Genomic DNA, 17,506 nt, shown 5'->3' with positions numbered 1-17,506 from the left:
ATAGTGACACTTTCACTGCTCAGACTCTAGCTTCAGGGTTGTTGTTAATACACACAGTGAGATTTCTTCACAGGGCACACCCACAGCTTGGCCCCTGCAGGCCTGAGTCACTTCCATTGGGGAATTATTTCCCAGAGGACTCACAAATCTGGCCACTCTTTGTAGCCAGTTGGCAGGTGGACCATACACTTATTCCTGTTCTACAGAGGAAGCTGGTAACCTCCTGACCCTTAAGGCAGACCCTACTGGCTTTAAAATATGAGTAAAAAAAATCACAAGGATTATTGATAGATTCTATACAGAAAGAGAGCAAGATTTCAACCCCAAGGAGACTAATAGCAGATAGATTCCAGACAATTGTTGGTACCCAATACAAAAAGCTCTCCTAGAAGTGACGATTAAAAATATTAAAAGAGAAGAAAAATGGGCAAAGGAAAGAGAAGCTATGCAAGAGAGTAACAACTTCCTGAAATGTGAATTAAAAAAGGTAAAAAACTCTCAGGAAGTATAGGCAAACAGAAGTTGTGAATTGGAAAAGGTAAAGAACTACCAGGAAAGAAGGATTTGTGAACTGAAAAAGAAAATAACTCATTAAAAATTAGTGAAATGGAAAAAAAATTCCATAGAGGAAAACAACTCATTAAAAAATTCAATTGGAAATATATTTAAAAAAAGTTAAATAAAAAAAGCTAATGAAAAAAATAACTCATTGAAAATAAAAATTGAACAAAAAGAAACAAATGACTCTTTGAGACACCAAGAATCAGTCAAGCAAAACCAAAAAAATGAAAAAAATAGAAAGAAACATTAAATATCTACTTGGAAAATCAAGAGACCTGGAAAATAGATCTAGGAGAGATAATCTGAGGATTATTGGACTTCCCAAAAATTATGATGAAAAAAAGAGCCGAGATACTATTTTATAGGAAGTCATCAAAGAGAACTTCCCAGATGTAATAGAACCAGAAGGTAAAATAGGCATTGAAAGAATTCATCAAGTATATTTTGAAAAAGACCCTAAAAATAACAACAACAACAACAACAACAACAACAACAACTCCAAGGAATATTGTGGCCAAATTTCAGAACTATCAGACTAAGAGAAAAAATATTACAAGCAGCCAGGAAAAAAACAATTCAAATACCCAGGTGCCACAATACAGGTCACTCAAGATCTGGCTGCCTCTACATTAAAGGGTGGGAGGGCTTGGAATTTGATATTCTGAAAGACAAAAAAACTTGGAATGCAGCTAAGACTAAACTACCCAGCTAAGCTGAGCATTTTCTTCCATTGAAGAAGATGAACATTTAATGAAATAGATAAATCCCATGTGTTTCAAAGGAAAAAAAAAAAAACAAAAAACATATTTAAACAACAAAAAAATTTGATCTCCAACTTGGTTCTGTTCATTTCACTCAGCATCAGTTCATATAAGTCTCTCCAAACCTCTCTGTATTCATCCTACTGATTATTTCTTATAGAACAATAATATTCCATAACATCCATATACCATAACCCAACCATTCTCTAGTTATGGGCATCCATTTTTTTCCAGTTTCTAAGCACTACAAAAAAGGGCTGCCACAAACATTTTAATACATACAGGTCTCTTTCCCTTCTTTAGTATTTCCTTGGGATATAAGCCCAGTAGTAGCACTGCTGGATCAAAGGGTATGCATAGTTTAATAACTTTTTGGGCATAATTCCAGATTGCTCTCCAGAATGGTTGGATTTTTTCACAACTCCACCAACAATGCATTAGTGTCCAGGATTTGTTCCTATTATCTTAGCCAAACTGACAGGTGTGTTGTGGTATCTCAGAGTTGTCATAAGTTGCATTTCTCTGATCAATAGTGATTTGGAACACTGTTTCATATGAGTAGAAATAGTTCACATTGTTGAAGAGAAAATCAAAGAGGGATTGAAGTTTGGAATGCAAAAATCAGCATTAAGAGAAACCTAGAAAGATAAATTTGTTTTTTCAGTGAAGATGATCAATTAGGGAATGTAGAAGGGAAAGAAGAATCAAGTATGATTTCAGAATATAAATTTCTTCAAAGAGTATTAAGAAAGTTAAGACTCAATAGGAGATTGGTTCTATTTTCATGATTTTAAAAGGAGAAAGAAGTGAGAGGATGAAGACAATATATTTGTGAATAATGATGAAACAGGATTAAACATAGTATTTCTCATAATTGAAATTTGTTAGATGACAATACACATGGAAAAGGCATCAGAATAGTGTGATGTATCTCGCTTTATTATGATTCAAAGAAAGGAGAGTTGAACACAGAACAAAAAATGAGTTGTTCAATGGAGGAAGAGTATTTTTTTAAAGAAAAATTATTTATTAATACTATATAACTGCTTGGAAAAACTAGGCAAAACCAAATTCCTTTTAAGACACAATCATGGTGCTGATACCTAAACCAAGAAGAGCTAAAATGAAGAAAGAAAACTAGACACATTTTCCCAATGAAGCTTGATGCATTTAATTTGAACAAAATTATTTATTTTATTTTATTTTATTTTATTTTATTTTTATTTATTTTATTTAGAATTTTTTTTCACAGTATATATGCATGAGTAATTTTTTTATAATATTATCCCTTGTATTCATTTTTCCAAATTACCCCCCCCTCCCTCTATTCCCTCCCCCTGATGACAGGCAATCCCATACATTTTACATGCGTTACAATAAAACCTAGATACAATATATGTGTGTAAATACCATTTTCTTGTTGCACATTAAGTATTAGATTCTGAAGGTATAAGTAACCTGGGTAGATAGACAGTAGTGCTAACAATTTACATTTACTTCCCAGTGTTCCATCTCTGGGTGTAGTTATTTCTGTCCATCATTGATCAACTGGAAGTGAGTTGGCTTTTCTATATGTTGAAGATATCCACTTCCATCAGAATATATCTTCATACAGCATTGAAGTGTACAGCGATCTTCTGGTTCTATTCATTTCACTCAGCATCAGTTGATGTAAGTCTCTCCAAGCCTCTCTGTATACCTCTTGCTGGTCATTTTTTACAGAACAATAGTATTCCATAACCTTCATATACAATAATTTACCCAACCATTCTCCAGTTGATGAGCATCCATTCAACTTCCAGTTTCTAGCTACAACAAAAAGAGCTGCCGCAAACATTTTGGCACATACAGGTCCCTTTCCCTCCTTTAGTATTTCTTTGGGATATAAGCCCAATAACAGCAATGCTGGGTCAAAGCGTATGCACAGTTTGATAACTTCTTGGGCATAGTTCCAAATTGCTCTCCAGAATGGCTGGATTCTTTCACAACTCCACCAACAATGTATCAGTGTCCCAGTTTTCCCACATCCCCTCCAACATTCATCATTATTTGTTCCTGTCATCTTAGCCAATCTGACAGGTATATAGTGGTATCTCAGAGTTGTCTTAATTTGCATTTCTCTGATCAGTAGTAATTTGGAACACTCTTTCATATGAGTGGATATAGTTTCAATTTCATCATCTGAGAATTGTCTGTTCATATCCTTTGACCATTTATCAATTGGAGAATGGTTTGATTTCTTATAAACCAGGGGTCAGTTCTTTATATATTTTGGAAATGAGACCTTTGTCAGAACCTTTAACTTTAAAAATATTTTCCCAATTTGTTACTTCCCCTCTAATCTTGTTTGCATTAGTATTGTTTGTACAGAAACGTTTTAGTTTGATGTAATCAAAATCTTCTATTTTGTGATCAATAATGATCTCTAGTCATAAATTCTGGTCATAAAATTCCTTGGAGGAAGAGTATTAAGAGAAAGAATAATTAAGGAAGGAATAGTGTACAGCAATATACATGTGGATGTATGGAGATAGATAGATAGATAGATAGATAGATAGATAGATAGATAGATAGATAGATAGGAAGAGATAGATACTGATCCTAAGTAAAAGATTAAAAATGGTTTGGTGGGGGAGAAAAAGGAAAAAAATATCACCAGAAAATAAAAAAGGTTGTCATCAATTGAAGAATGGTTTCATATCCTAGTATACGAGTACAATGGAATATTATTGCTATGAAAGAAATGCCAAAAGACTTTATTTCAAAGAATTCTGAAAAGTATCAACTTATGCAAAATAAAGTGAACAATTAAAATATTTTAGAGAGAGATATCTTTGAAAGAGTTTAGAACTCCAATCAAACTAATAACATATCATGAAAGGCCTTAAGATGAAGCATATAATGTACCATCTGGTAAATATGAGGAACTCAAAAATTCAAAGAAAACTTGATATTTTTTAACATGATCACTGCTTGGGATTATTTTGTTAGAATGTTTTTTCATTAGAAAGGATCTCCCCCCCCTTTTTTTTTCATTTTCTGCTTTGAATTGGGATGGATTAGAAAGATAATAGATAATATAAATATGGAGGAACATATAACAATGATCATTAAAAAAAGATTTAAAAAGCGAAGGGCCATTGAAATATTCAGATAAGCTTACAAAGCAGAATAGTAGCCACTTTAGAGAAGCAAGAAGTTGCTTTTGAAAAAGAATAAATTGTCTATTTAAAAAAAAAAAAGTAAGATGAATGAAGAGATTAATTTTTTTTTCATATATAATCCTTTATGGCATTATTCTTTTTTATTTGTTGGGGGGGTATGGTTATTTGGAAAACATTTTTAGAATAAAAAAATTGAAGAAGAAATGACCACAGAATTCTAGGTATAGTCAGGAAGATTAAGATTCAGATACTCTTTTAGATGATTGGAATCTAACTTGATAGATTGTGTTCTTATCCCTAGAATTTGCTTACTGAGAAAAATTAGATTATCCTGATGTATATGCAGAAGATAAGTTTATTATTGCTAATCCAATTGAAATATTGGTAAAGAAGCAAATCTGATTTTTTTAATGTAAACATGTTAATTCTCTTAAATCATGCATGATGCATGAATAGCAGGAGCATATTTTTATTTTAATTTAAAGGAAATGGCCAATTGCTACACTTCATTAGAATTACATAATATATATATATATATATATATATATATATATATATATATATATATATATATCTGTGTGTGTGTGTGTAAAGTATATATGCTTAAGAATAATTATTACTATCATTCTTTAAAAAAGAAAAGAAAAATATGAAAATGTTCAACTATTTTTTAAAAACTAGTTTAAATGAATTTAAATGAATTCCAAAGTTATGTTTTATTTGTTTTTTAATGTATAATTCAAATGATACAGGGCTCAAAATTGTAATTGTATCTGCAATATCTATAAGAAATTCATTTATCTTGAGGAATGTAAAATGTATCTAAAGGGACTCATATGTGATACCTATGCAAAAGAAAATTGCATTTTAAAATTTGATTGAAAAAGAAAATTGCCAATTCATGTATGAGTCCTCTTTCAGGGAATCATTATTGTCTGGGCCTAGAAGACTAAAACATGCCAGGACTATTTTTGGTCCATTCTAAAATTAACTTTCTCAAAATAAAAAAGTATATTACAAAGAAAAGAGGTTACAGATACAATCCAATATTTTTAAGAAGGATAAAATTACTATAATTAAGCCAAAAACTTTAGCTCAAAAATTACTACTATGTAATCACATAATATATTATAAGATTATGTCATATGATACAATTCTAACTCTAATTGCATGTAAAAAAAGTAAAAACATCCATACTACTGTTCTTTAATAATAAAAAAAATCTAAGCTAAGAGTTGGTATTTTGTTTTTCTTAGTGGAGATCACTACTGAAATTAAGGAACTTTGACACCTCACCAGGAATGTAGGTACTGAATAGAATCCTTACACTAAACTCCAATTAGTAAAGGAATAACTTTAGTGGCCTAATTAGTTTTCTATTAAACTCCTAAACATGACTCTATAATTTATATACAGAAGCCTATCAAGTCAACCAAATTATAAATGCTTTGAGGTCAGATAATGTATCATAGTTAATGTAGATCATTGTAGGTACTAAGATCTTACATGATATTTTTAATTGTTCAGGCAAATAAATGAATGACCACAGTGGAATCTGCAGCAAAAATGTGCTTCTCTTGTAAGTCACACATGATATTTTTGCCATATATCACTTTACTTATAGCATATATATTTATCCAACAAAATCTAAAATACCATGTAAAATTCTATTAAATGTTTAGAATCTTATAGTTTAAAATAGAATATCTTCATTTCTATTAGATTTACAGAGGTAAATATTGGAAACCTATATTTATCAGTTTACATATAATTAATGAGCACCTACCATGTGCCTAGCATTTTGTTGGATATTGAACAGGCTACACAAAAACCTATTCGGGAGTACCTTCCTTGGGAGACAGGAAAAAAAAAAGAGGAATAAGTATAAAAATATGTGAAAATGTCCTTTAGCACAGTAAGTCAGAGGTGGCAAAACAAATAAACAAACAAACAAACAAAAAACACAATGTGGACTGGATTAGGAGAGAAAACTTCTTGTAAGAAATAAATTTTACATATCTAAGAAAAGCTAGAAAAAGATTCAGGTAGAGAAAAGAACTAAATTAGAAAGATTAAAGAAAATTTCGATGAGAAAAATAAAACAGAGACTAAATAAGCTTAGCTAAGCAGGAAACAATCACAAAAATTATAGAAAGAAGGTAAAGTGCATCAATAATAATCAGAACTTTTTTTTAAATCAGCATAATTGGAATAACCAAATTTCTACAATTAAAAAGAAAAACAATTGCTCTAGAGATAGAGCTTAAAGATATATACTAAGAATTGTTGATATTTAAGGGGAAAGCTTTAAACAAAATCGTGAATGGGTTATTTCAAGAAATCATTAAAAATTTGACCAGAAAAAGTTCCCAAGCCAAAGGGAAGGTTATAAGCATAAGTAATACATTACTCATACCAAGAAATTTATTTTGTATTTCCTAGATACAATATATGTGTGCAGATCCGAACAGTTCTCTTGTTGCACAAGAAAAATTGGATTCAGAAGGTAAAATTAACAGTTTACACTCATTTCCCAGTGTTCCTTTTCTGGATGTAGCTGATTTTGTCCATCATTGATCAATTGGAATTGGATTAGCTCTTTCTCTATGTTGAAGATATCCACTTCCATCAGAATACATCCTCATACAGTATCATTGTTGAAGTGTATAATGATCTTCTGGTTCTGCTTGTTTCACTTAGCATCAATTGATGTAAGTATCTCCAAGCCTCTCTGTATTCCTTCTGTTGGTCATTTCTTACAGAACAATAATATTCCATAACATTCATATACAATAATTTACCCAACCATTCTCCAATTGATGGACATCCATTCATCTACCAGCTTCTAGCCACTATGAAAAGGGCTGCCACAAACATTTTGGCACATACAGGTCCCTTTCCCTTCTTTAGTATTACCTTGGGATATAAGCCAGGTAGTAGTATGGCTGGGTCAAAGGGTATGCACAGTTTGATAACTTTTTGGGCATAATTCCAGATTGCTCTCCAGAATGGTTGGATTCTTTCACAACTCCACCAACAATGCATCAGTGTCCCAGTTTTCCCACAGGCCCTCCAACATTCATTGTTATTTGTTCCTGTCATCTTAGCCAATCTGACAGGTGATTAATGATATCTCAGAGTTGTCTTAATTTGCATTTCTCTGATCAATTGTGATTTGCAGCACTCTTTCATATTTGTGGAAATAGTTTTAATTTCATCATCTGAAAATTATCTGTTCATATCCTTTGACCATTTATCAATTGGAGAATGGCTTGATTTCTTATAAATTAAAGTCAATTCTCTGTATTTTTTGGAGATGAGGCCTTTATCAGAACCTTTTACTGTAAAAATGTTTTCCCAATTTGTTACTTCCCTTCTAATCTTGTTTGCATTAGTTTTGTTTGTGCAGAAACTTTTTAATTTGGTGTAATCAAAATGTTCTGTTTTGTGATCAATAATGGTCTCTAGTTCTCCCTTGGACACAAACTCCTTCCCCTCCACAAGTCTGAGAGGTAAAACATCCCATGTTCCTCCAATTTATTTATGATTTTGTTCTTTATGCCTAAATCTTGGACCAATTTTGATCTTATCTTAGTGTGTGGTGTTAAATGTGGGTCCATTCCTAGTTTCTGCCATACTAATTTCCAGTTTTCCCAGCAGTTTTTGTCAAATAATGAATTCTTATCCCAAAATTTGGGATCTTTGGGTTTGTCAAACACTAGATTGCTATTTTTATTCACTATCTTGCCCTGTGAACCTAACCTATGCCACTGATCAACTAGTCTATTTCTTAGCCAATACCAAATGGTTTTGGTGACTGTTGCTTTATAATATAGTTCTAGATCAGGTACAGCTAGACCACCTTCAATTATTTTTTTTCATTATATCCCTTGAAATCCTCGACCTTTTGTTGTTCCATATGAATTCTGTTGTTATTTTTTCTAGGTTATTAAAATAGTTTCTTGGAAGTCTGATTGGTATAGCACTAAATAAATAGATTAGTTTAGGGAGTATTGTCATCTTCATTATATTCGCTCAGCCTATCCAAGAGCACTGAATGTCTTTCCAATTATTTAAATATGACTCTATTTTTGTTGCAAGTGTTTTGTAATTTTGCTCATATAATACCTGACTCTCCTTTGGTAGATATATTCCCAAATATTTTATACAATCAACCGTTATTTTGAATGGAATTTCTCTTTGTATCTCTTGCTGTTGCATTTTGTTGGTGATATATAAAAATGCTGAGGAGGATTTATGTGGATTTATTTTGTATCCTTCAACTTTGCTAAAATTCTGAATTATTTCTAATAGCTTTTTAGCAGAGTCTTTGGGGTTCTCTAAGTATACCATCATGTCATCTGTGAAAAGTGATAATTTGATTTCCTCATTTCCTACTCTAATTCCTTGAATCTCTTTCTCAGCTCTTATTGCTGAGGCTAGAGTTTCTAGTACTATATTGAAATGCAATGGTGATAGTGGGCAACCTTGTTTCACTCCTGATCTTACAGGGAAAGGTTCTAGTTTATTGCCATTACATATGATGTTTACTGAAGGTTTTAAATGTATGCTCTTTATTATTTTAAGGAATAGTCCATTTATTCCTATACTCTCAAGAGTTTTTAGTAGGAATGGATGTTGGATTTTATCAAATGCTTTTTCTGCATCTATTGAGATGATCATAAGGTTTTTATTATTTTGATTATTAATATGGTCAATTATACTAATAGTTTTCCTAATATTAAACTAGCCCTGCATTTCTGCTATAAACCCCACTTGGTCATAGCGTATTATCCTGGGAATGATTTTCTGAAGTCTATTTGCTAATAACTTATTTAAGATTTTAGCATCAATATTCATTAAGGAAATTGGTCTATAGTTTTCTTTCTCAGTTTTCAATCTACAAGGTTTAGGTATCAGTACCATGTCTGTGTCATAGAAGGAATTTGGTAGGACTGCTTCAATCCCTATTTTTTCAAATAATTTACATAACATTGGAGTTAGTTGTTCTTTAAATGTTTGGTAGAATTCACATGTAAATTCATCTGGTCCTGGGCACTTTTTGTTAAGAAGTTGGTTAATAGCTTGTTCTATTTCTTTTTATGAGATGGAACTATTTAGACTACTTACTTCTTCCTCTGTTAATCTGGGCAAGCTATATTTTTCAAGGTATTCTTCCATTTCATTTAAGTTATCAAATTTATTGGCATAAAGTTGAGCAAAGTAGCTCCTAACTATTGTTCTAATTTCCTCTTCATTAGTGGTGAGTTCACCCTTTTCATTTTCAAGAGTTACAATTTGCTTTTTCTCTTTCCTTTTTTTAATCAGGTTTACTAAGGGTTTGTCGATTTTGTTTTTTTTTTTCATAGAACCAACTCTTAGTTTTATTAATTAATTCAATAGTTTTTTTTTTTACTTTCAATTTTATTAATCTCACCTTTTATTTTTTGAATTTCAAGTTTTGTGTTTGTCCGAGGGTTTTTAATTTGTTCCTTTTCTAGCAATTTTAGTTGCAATCCCAATTCCTTGAGCCCCTCTTTCTCTATTTTATGCAAGTAGGCCTGTAGATATATAAAACTTCCCCTTATTACTGCTTTGGCTGTATCCCACACCTTTTGGTATGATGTCTCATTATTTGTATTTTCTTGGGTGAAGTTATTAATTATGTCTATGATTTGCTGTTTTACCCAATCATTCTTTAGTATAAGATTATTTAGTTTCCAATTATTCTTTGGTCTATTTTCCCCTGGCTTTTTATTAAATGTAAGTTTGATTGCATTGTGATCTGAAAAGGATGCATTTACTATATCTGCCTTACTGCATTTGATTTTGAGGTTTTTATGCCCTAGTATATGATCAGTTTTTGTATAGGTTCCATGAACTGCTGAGAAGAAAGTATACTCCTTTCAGTCTCCATTTAGCTTTCGAAAAAAAAGATCTATCATATCAAACTTTTCTAGTATTCTATTTACCTCTTTGACTTCTTTCTTATTTATTTTGTGGTTTGATTTATCTAATTCTGAGAGTGCAAGGTTGAGATCTCCCACTATTATAGTTTTGCTATTTCTTCTTGCAGCTCTCTTAATTTCTCTTTTAAGAATTTAGATGCTGCACCACTTGGTGCATATATGTTTAATATTGATACTGTTTCATTATTGATGCTACCCTTTTGCAGGATATAATGCCCTTCCTTATCTCTTTTAATTAGATAAATTTTTGTTTTTGCTTGATGTGAGATGAGGATGGCTACTCCTGCTTTTTTGGTTTTGCCTAAAGCTTAATAGATTCTTCTCCACCCTTTTACTTTTAGTTTGAATGTATCACCTTGTTTCAGGTGTGTTTCCTGTAAACAACATATAGTAGGATTCTGACTTTTAATCTAGTCTGCTAACTGCTTCCTCTTTATGAGGCAGTTTGCCCCATTCACATTTATGGTTAGAATGACTAATTCTATATTGCTTGCCATCCTATTAACCCCTGCTTATGCTTTTCCCCTCTCCTTCCCTCTTACCCCCCTACCCAGTATTAAACTTGTGAACACCATTTGCTTTTCACAGCCCTCCCTTTTTAGGATCCCTCCCCCACCTTAAAGTTCCTCCTCTTATTTTACCCCCTTTCCTTGAAAGTTCTGTATTCCCTTCCCCTTAGCTTACTCCTTCCCTTTCACTTTTCAATGAAGTGGAAGAAGTTTCCCCATAAATTGAACATGTCTATTGATACACACTATGTTCATCTCCTGCCTTTCTTTCTCTCAAATATAATAGGTTACCTTTGCCTCTTCATGAGATGTAGTACCACCACTTTACACTTTTTATGATATGATTTCCTTTCCACCTCTAGTTTCTAAGACAAATTGTACGTATGTTCTTTACATATTTTTTTGGCAGAAGTATAGTTCTTAAGATTTCTTTTTACCTTTTTAGAAATCTCTTGAGTTCTGTATTTGAAGATCAAACCTTTTATGTAGGTCTGTTTTTTTCATCAAGAATAGATGGAATTCATTTATTTTGTTAAATGTCCATCTTCTTCCCTAGAAAATGATACTCATTCTTGCTGGGTAAGTTATTCTTGGCTGCATACCAAGTTCCTTAGCCTTTCGGAATATCATATTCCAGGCCCTTTGTTCTTTTAATGTAGACGCTGCTAGATCCTGGGTTATCCTTATTGTGGCTCCTCCATATCTGAATTGATTTTTTCTAGAAGCTTCCAATATTTGTTCCTTTGTCTGATGGTTCTTGAACTTGGCCACTATATTTCTTGGAGTTTTGATTTTAGGGTCTCTTTCAGTAGGTGATGAATGAATTTTTTCAATGTCTATTTTACCCTCTGTTTCCAAAACATCTGGGCAGTTCTCTTTGATAATTTCCTCGAAAATATTGTCCAAGCTCTTTTTTCCCTCACATTTTTCAGGGAGTCCGATTATTCTCAAATTGTCTCTCCTGTGGATCTGTTTTCCAGGTCTGTTGTCTTTCTAATAATGTACTTGACATTCTTTTCAATTGTTTAATTTCTCTGGTTTTGCTTGACTACCTCTTGATTTCTCCTTGAGTCATTCATTTCTACTTGTTCGAGTGTAATTTTCAATGATGTATTTTCTTCACTCACTTTTTTTTATATCTTTTTTTAATTGTCCAATTGTGTTTTTATCTTCTTTGGAGTTTTGTTTTCCATTTTATACACTTTATTTTTTAGAGAGCTGATTTATTTATCCAGCTCACTAATCCTGTTTTCCTTGGAGTTGTTTGCCTTTTCTAATTCACTGATTTTATTTCTCAATGATTTGTTTTCTTTATCCACTCTGTCTTTAAATGCGTGGAATGACTTCTCCAGGCTCTCTTGCCAAGCTTCCCTTTCCTTTTCCCATTTCTCTTGTAGCTCTCTTGTGAGAGCCTTTTTGATATCTTCTATGAGATTCTTTTGTATTGAGGAGCAGATCATATCCCCCTTAGGGGATTCCTCTAGGGACAGTCTGTTTTTTGTCTCCTCAGTATTTGAAGTCTGCTCTCTCTCCACACAGAAGCTGTCAATGGTTAGAGCCCTTTTGAATTTTTTGTTCATTTTGTCAAGAGCAGAATGAAAGAAAACAAACTGACAAGAGAAACAATTGGTCTGTTTTGGGGGGGTGGTGGAGCTGGATGGTGTTGATGGGCTTCCTCTACAGACTGGGGGTAGGGCAGCAGAGAGCCACTACAGAACAGTGATGGCTGTGCTGAGTCTGTGCTCTGAGACTCTGAGAACAGGCTGAGCACTCCAGGTGGGGGTTGGGGGTGGCGGGTTCTGAGAGATGCTAGCTTTCTGGGGTTTTAATCCTCACCTCCGGGTGCCCCTGGCTTGCTGCCAAGACGGAGTATTCACAGTGGGGTAAAAGCCTTTTCCCAGAAATGGCAGAGATCGTACCCCTCCCCCTCTGGTCTGAGCTGTGTGAGCTGTCTGTCTCTCTCTGGCTTGCCTGCCCTCAGTCTGCTCCCAGTCTGATTGACACTTCCCCCAAGCAAACACAGACCTTCTCTGGCGAATTTCAAGGATGTCTTCTCTTGGTGATTATTTGTGGATTTCTTTTCTGGTCAAGCATTAACTCTGAGCCTTGTCATGAAGTAAGTTCTGAGAGTAAACACGGAGCTCAAGCAGCTGTCTGCCTCCACGCCGCCATCTTGGCAGGAAGTCTCATACCAAGAAATTTAAATCCAGATTACCAATATTATTATTTATCTATCACAAAAAAAGAAAAGAAAAATTGAAATAGGATATAGAAAAAATTGCATGTAAAAATAATAGACAAATATCAAAATAAATTTCATAAAATTATTTGAAGGATGTTAAGCTGTAATATTCTGTTGTCTCTAGATTGTAGTCATTCTTGTGGGGAGCTTCTGGGGAGGCAGCTTTAGTTTTAATTCCAGTTCCAACAATCACCAAAATGCAGTCAGGAGTTAATGTCCTTTACTTTCTCTTTCCAAATCTTATCTCCAGATTCTTTATTTTCCCCTTCAAGTCTTGTCTTCTTCACTTGTGGCTCGGCTAGTTTTTTTAGAGGCCTCTCTCTCTTTGGTTCCCAAAAGCTCTTGTCCAAGTGTCTCCAGCCAGCGCCAATGTCTAAGTGGGAATGAAATCTTGACTTCTCCTCCCTGAATCCTGGCTCCTTATATCCTCCCAGAGAATGGGCTTGTGGGTACTCCCTGGGCTTATGGGGGCCCCTTAAAAGTATGCTCTCTTAAAGGTGTGAAAGGTTTGAACTCTGAACTAGAGAATTGTTAAGTACTATGCTAAATTAGATAATTATATCCATTCCAGTGATTAGCACCTTGTAAGAATCCTAACATTAAGTGAAATTAATAAATAAAAATATAACTATAAATGAGATGCATTCTCCCTTAAAACAAAATAAGATATGATACTGAACTGAATCAACAAATCCAGCACAATGCATTGTAAATCTGATTTAGAATTAGAAAAATGGTGCTTAAATTTTGCTATCTGTGTGACTTTGAGAGAGTCACTCTCTGGACTTTAGTGTGCTTTTCTGTAAAATGATAAAGTTAAAGTAAATGACCTCTGAGACAATGTCATATTTTCTGTGAATCAATTAACTTTCACTTTTTCTGTTTTTATTTTTTATGAAACAAAGTTAAAACATGAAGATTCATGCAAAATTAAATATTAGAGTTTGGCTTACAGTTCTTTATACCTGATCTTAATAAAGAGATAAGAGGAATAACACTAATTAAATTACTTTCTCAGGCAAAATATCTATTTAAAAAAGCATATGCATATATGTGTGTGTGTGTGTGTGTGTGTGTGTGTGTGTGTGTGTGTGTGTGCATGTTATGTGTTAGATAAACAGATTTTCATTGCTGAAAGGGGATAATATAAACTTGGGAATTCATCAGAGATACCAATAGGAAAATCCATTCTACTAATGCAGTTTGACAATATCTAAGGAATTTTTATTTTTAGTGGCCTGAAACACTAAGATGATACATCTCTTGCCCAAAGTACACTGCCATCTTGTGTCAGAAGCAGAATTTGAACACATCTTCTTGCCTTCAAGGCTACTTTCACTACCTACTACTACTACTAAAATTAATATTAAATATAATGCAATTAGCATAGACTAATAATAAAGTTGATGTATTATTAAATACTATGCAATTATTGAATGAAATATAAGTGATAATCAGATAATGATTATAGTTGTCTATGAAATACTTTAAGCATAGACAAATCTAACAATAAATTAGGTACCCATCCTCTTAAAAGGTAAACATCTGAACAGAGTAGAACAGAGCTTGTTTTTTCTATTTGAAAAACTAAATTTCATACTCACATACAAGTATACCACATATACATGCACACATGCACATACACACATATATTTGACAGCTATTGTTCGGAAATCTTAATTAGCCTTTATAAACATCATACAATGCAGAGGTTCTCAAGCTATGGCCCACGGCCAGATGTGGCCCACTGAGGTTGTTTATGCGGCCCACCAGGTTGTGGCAAATGGGCTGAGGGGTGGAGACAGAGTGTGAGTTTCTGTTTTTACTATAGTCAGGCACTCCAACAGTCTGAGGGACGTGAACTGGCCCCTTATTTAAAAAAACTATATAATGTCCAAAATTGATCAGTTGATAAGGCAGAAAACAAACTCTTCCCTTATAGTGTATAAAAGTAGAAAAATTATAACTAATAAGTGAAACAGAAACAAAGGATATAAATTTAAATCAAGTGTAAGTGGTGCTATATCTAAATGGGCCTAAAATAAGAAAATGAGTTATTTGATAAATAATTTAAAATAATTTACATATACAAAGTATCTGTAATGAAAATACGAATAAAACAAGAGCTTATATTTACTAACATAAAAAAGTAAATATTAATATTTATTAATATTTATGGAATATTGAAGTAAACTTTGGAATAACATATATATATATATATATACATATGTATATATATATACATATGTATATATATATATATATATATATATATATTTGGATAGAACAAATATGAAAAAAGTATCAAAATCCATAGCCAAACAATAAAAATGAAATTATAAACATTTGATAGCAAATTAAAATAGTTGCAAGTAAACTCCTTACCCCAACAGGTAAGTTATAATTTTCCCAACTAGCAAGTGTTCAAGGTAGAACATAAAGATGTAGATCTAAGAATCTTTCCCCAAAAGACAAATGTCTAAAAGAGATAATAATAATTTTTTTCAAAAGTATAAATAGAAGTGAATAATGATCCTTTATTATTTTAAAATAAACTAATTATCATGGTAACACAAATTGGTCTAATTGGGAATATTATTGTTTTCATGTCAAAGTTTGTTAAGGAGTGTGCCTAACTGTGAAGGGGCAGGTAGATTCTCAGAAAGTCCCCACAGCTGTGAATTATAGCACACTTGAGGGAATTGCAAAGCAGCCTTTACTGATTCAGATGTTGCTTGTGTACTGGGACTGCAATAAATTGGAGACAAGAGGAAAGAGGATGGAGATCAGAGAATTTACCTGCCTGTCAGTCTCCATGTATCATTATCATCCTCTCACATAAAGGGCTCTATTCTGCTGGTCAGAATTAGATCCCCAGAAGCCATTAGCAGATGGCTCCCATAACATCCAACAGTCACTGGCAGGTGACTCCTGAAAAAATGTTCAAGTGCATAACCTTTCTTTCTGTTTAAAACTGGAGATAATGGAAGGGAGTTCTGAGGGTGGAGCCAAGGTAGTAGAATAACATCAGGAAGCTGCTCCAGCTCTCAGTTTTCCTCAAAAACCACATAAAAACCAAGTCTCTCAACAGGTCATTTTGATGGAATTTTCATTCTATTATCCATTATCCAGTTGAAGACAGACTGAAAGAATTTCAGGAAAGGTCACTCTTACTGGAGTACAAAGGGTGTCAGTCTATGTCAGATAGACTTTGGGAAACCAGGTAAGAGGATTTAATCATAGCAAATAAGAAGAAAGCTGCTTAGTCCTAGCTCTCAGAAGAGGAGCAAATCAGTGGGCCCGCTTTCGGAAACCAGAATGTTTCCTGAAAAAGAAAGGAAATCTACCCTCTGGAAACACAAGCGGCCCCTGTGCTCAGTGCTAAGGATCAAGCTGCACAGGAAGCTGGGGACAGTACACCCTCTATTACAAAAACAGAGCTCCACCATAAAAGTTAAAAAAAAATGGAAATAACAAAAGGAAAGAAAATGAGCAAGAAACAGAAAACAACCTTGACTATAAGAAGCTACTATGGTGACAGAGCAAACCAAAACACAAACTCAGATGAAGACAAAATGTCCACAAAAGAAATCTCAAAGAGTGAGATAAATTGGCCTCAAGCCCAAAGAGGAAGTGCTTATGAAATTGTTTAAAAAATAAGTAAGAGAGGTAGAAGAAAAAATGAGAAAGGAAGTAAGAGATATGCATGAGAGAGTCAACAGCTTGGAAAAGGAAAGAAAAAAATATTTTTTCTGAAGAAAACAACTACTTAAACAGTAGAATAAACCAAATGGAAAATGAGATATAAAAGATAACAGAAAAAATCAAACATTAAAAAAGTTGAACAGGGTAAATGGATGCTAATGACTTTGTGAGACAGCAAGGATCAATGGACAAAGTTAAAAGAATGAAAAAATATAATATGTGAAACAGTTCACTGAAAAAGGTGACCTAGAAAATAGATCTAGAAAAGGTAATATAAAGTTATTCAAATACCTGAAGACCATGACCAAAACAAGACCTTGGAAGAGAACATTAGGCAAAACTGCCCCAATATTCTAGAAACTGAGGGAAAAATACTCATTGAAAGAATTCACCAATCACGTCTGGAAAGAGATCACACAAGGAAAACCCCAAGGAACATTGTTGTGAAACTCCAATAGTATGATCTCAAAGAAAAAAAAAATATTACAAACTGTCTGACAAAAAAAAAATTGAAATATCAAGGAGCAACAGTCAAGATTACCTAGGATCTAGCATCTTCTACAATAAAGGATTGGAGGGTCTGGAATACATATTG

The sequence above is a fragment of the Sminthopsis crassicaudata genome, chromosome 5, assembly GCF_048593235.1.
Source record: "Sminthopsis crassicaudata isolate SCR6 chromosome 5, ASM4859323v1, whole genome shotgun sequence".
NCBI lineage: Eukaryota > Metazoa > Chordata > Mammalia > Dasyuromorphia > Dasyuridae > Sminthopsis > Sminthopsis crassicaudata.
Note: the sequence above shows the minus strand (reverse complement) of the source record.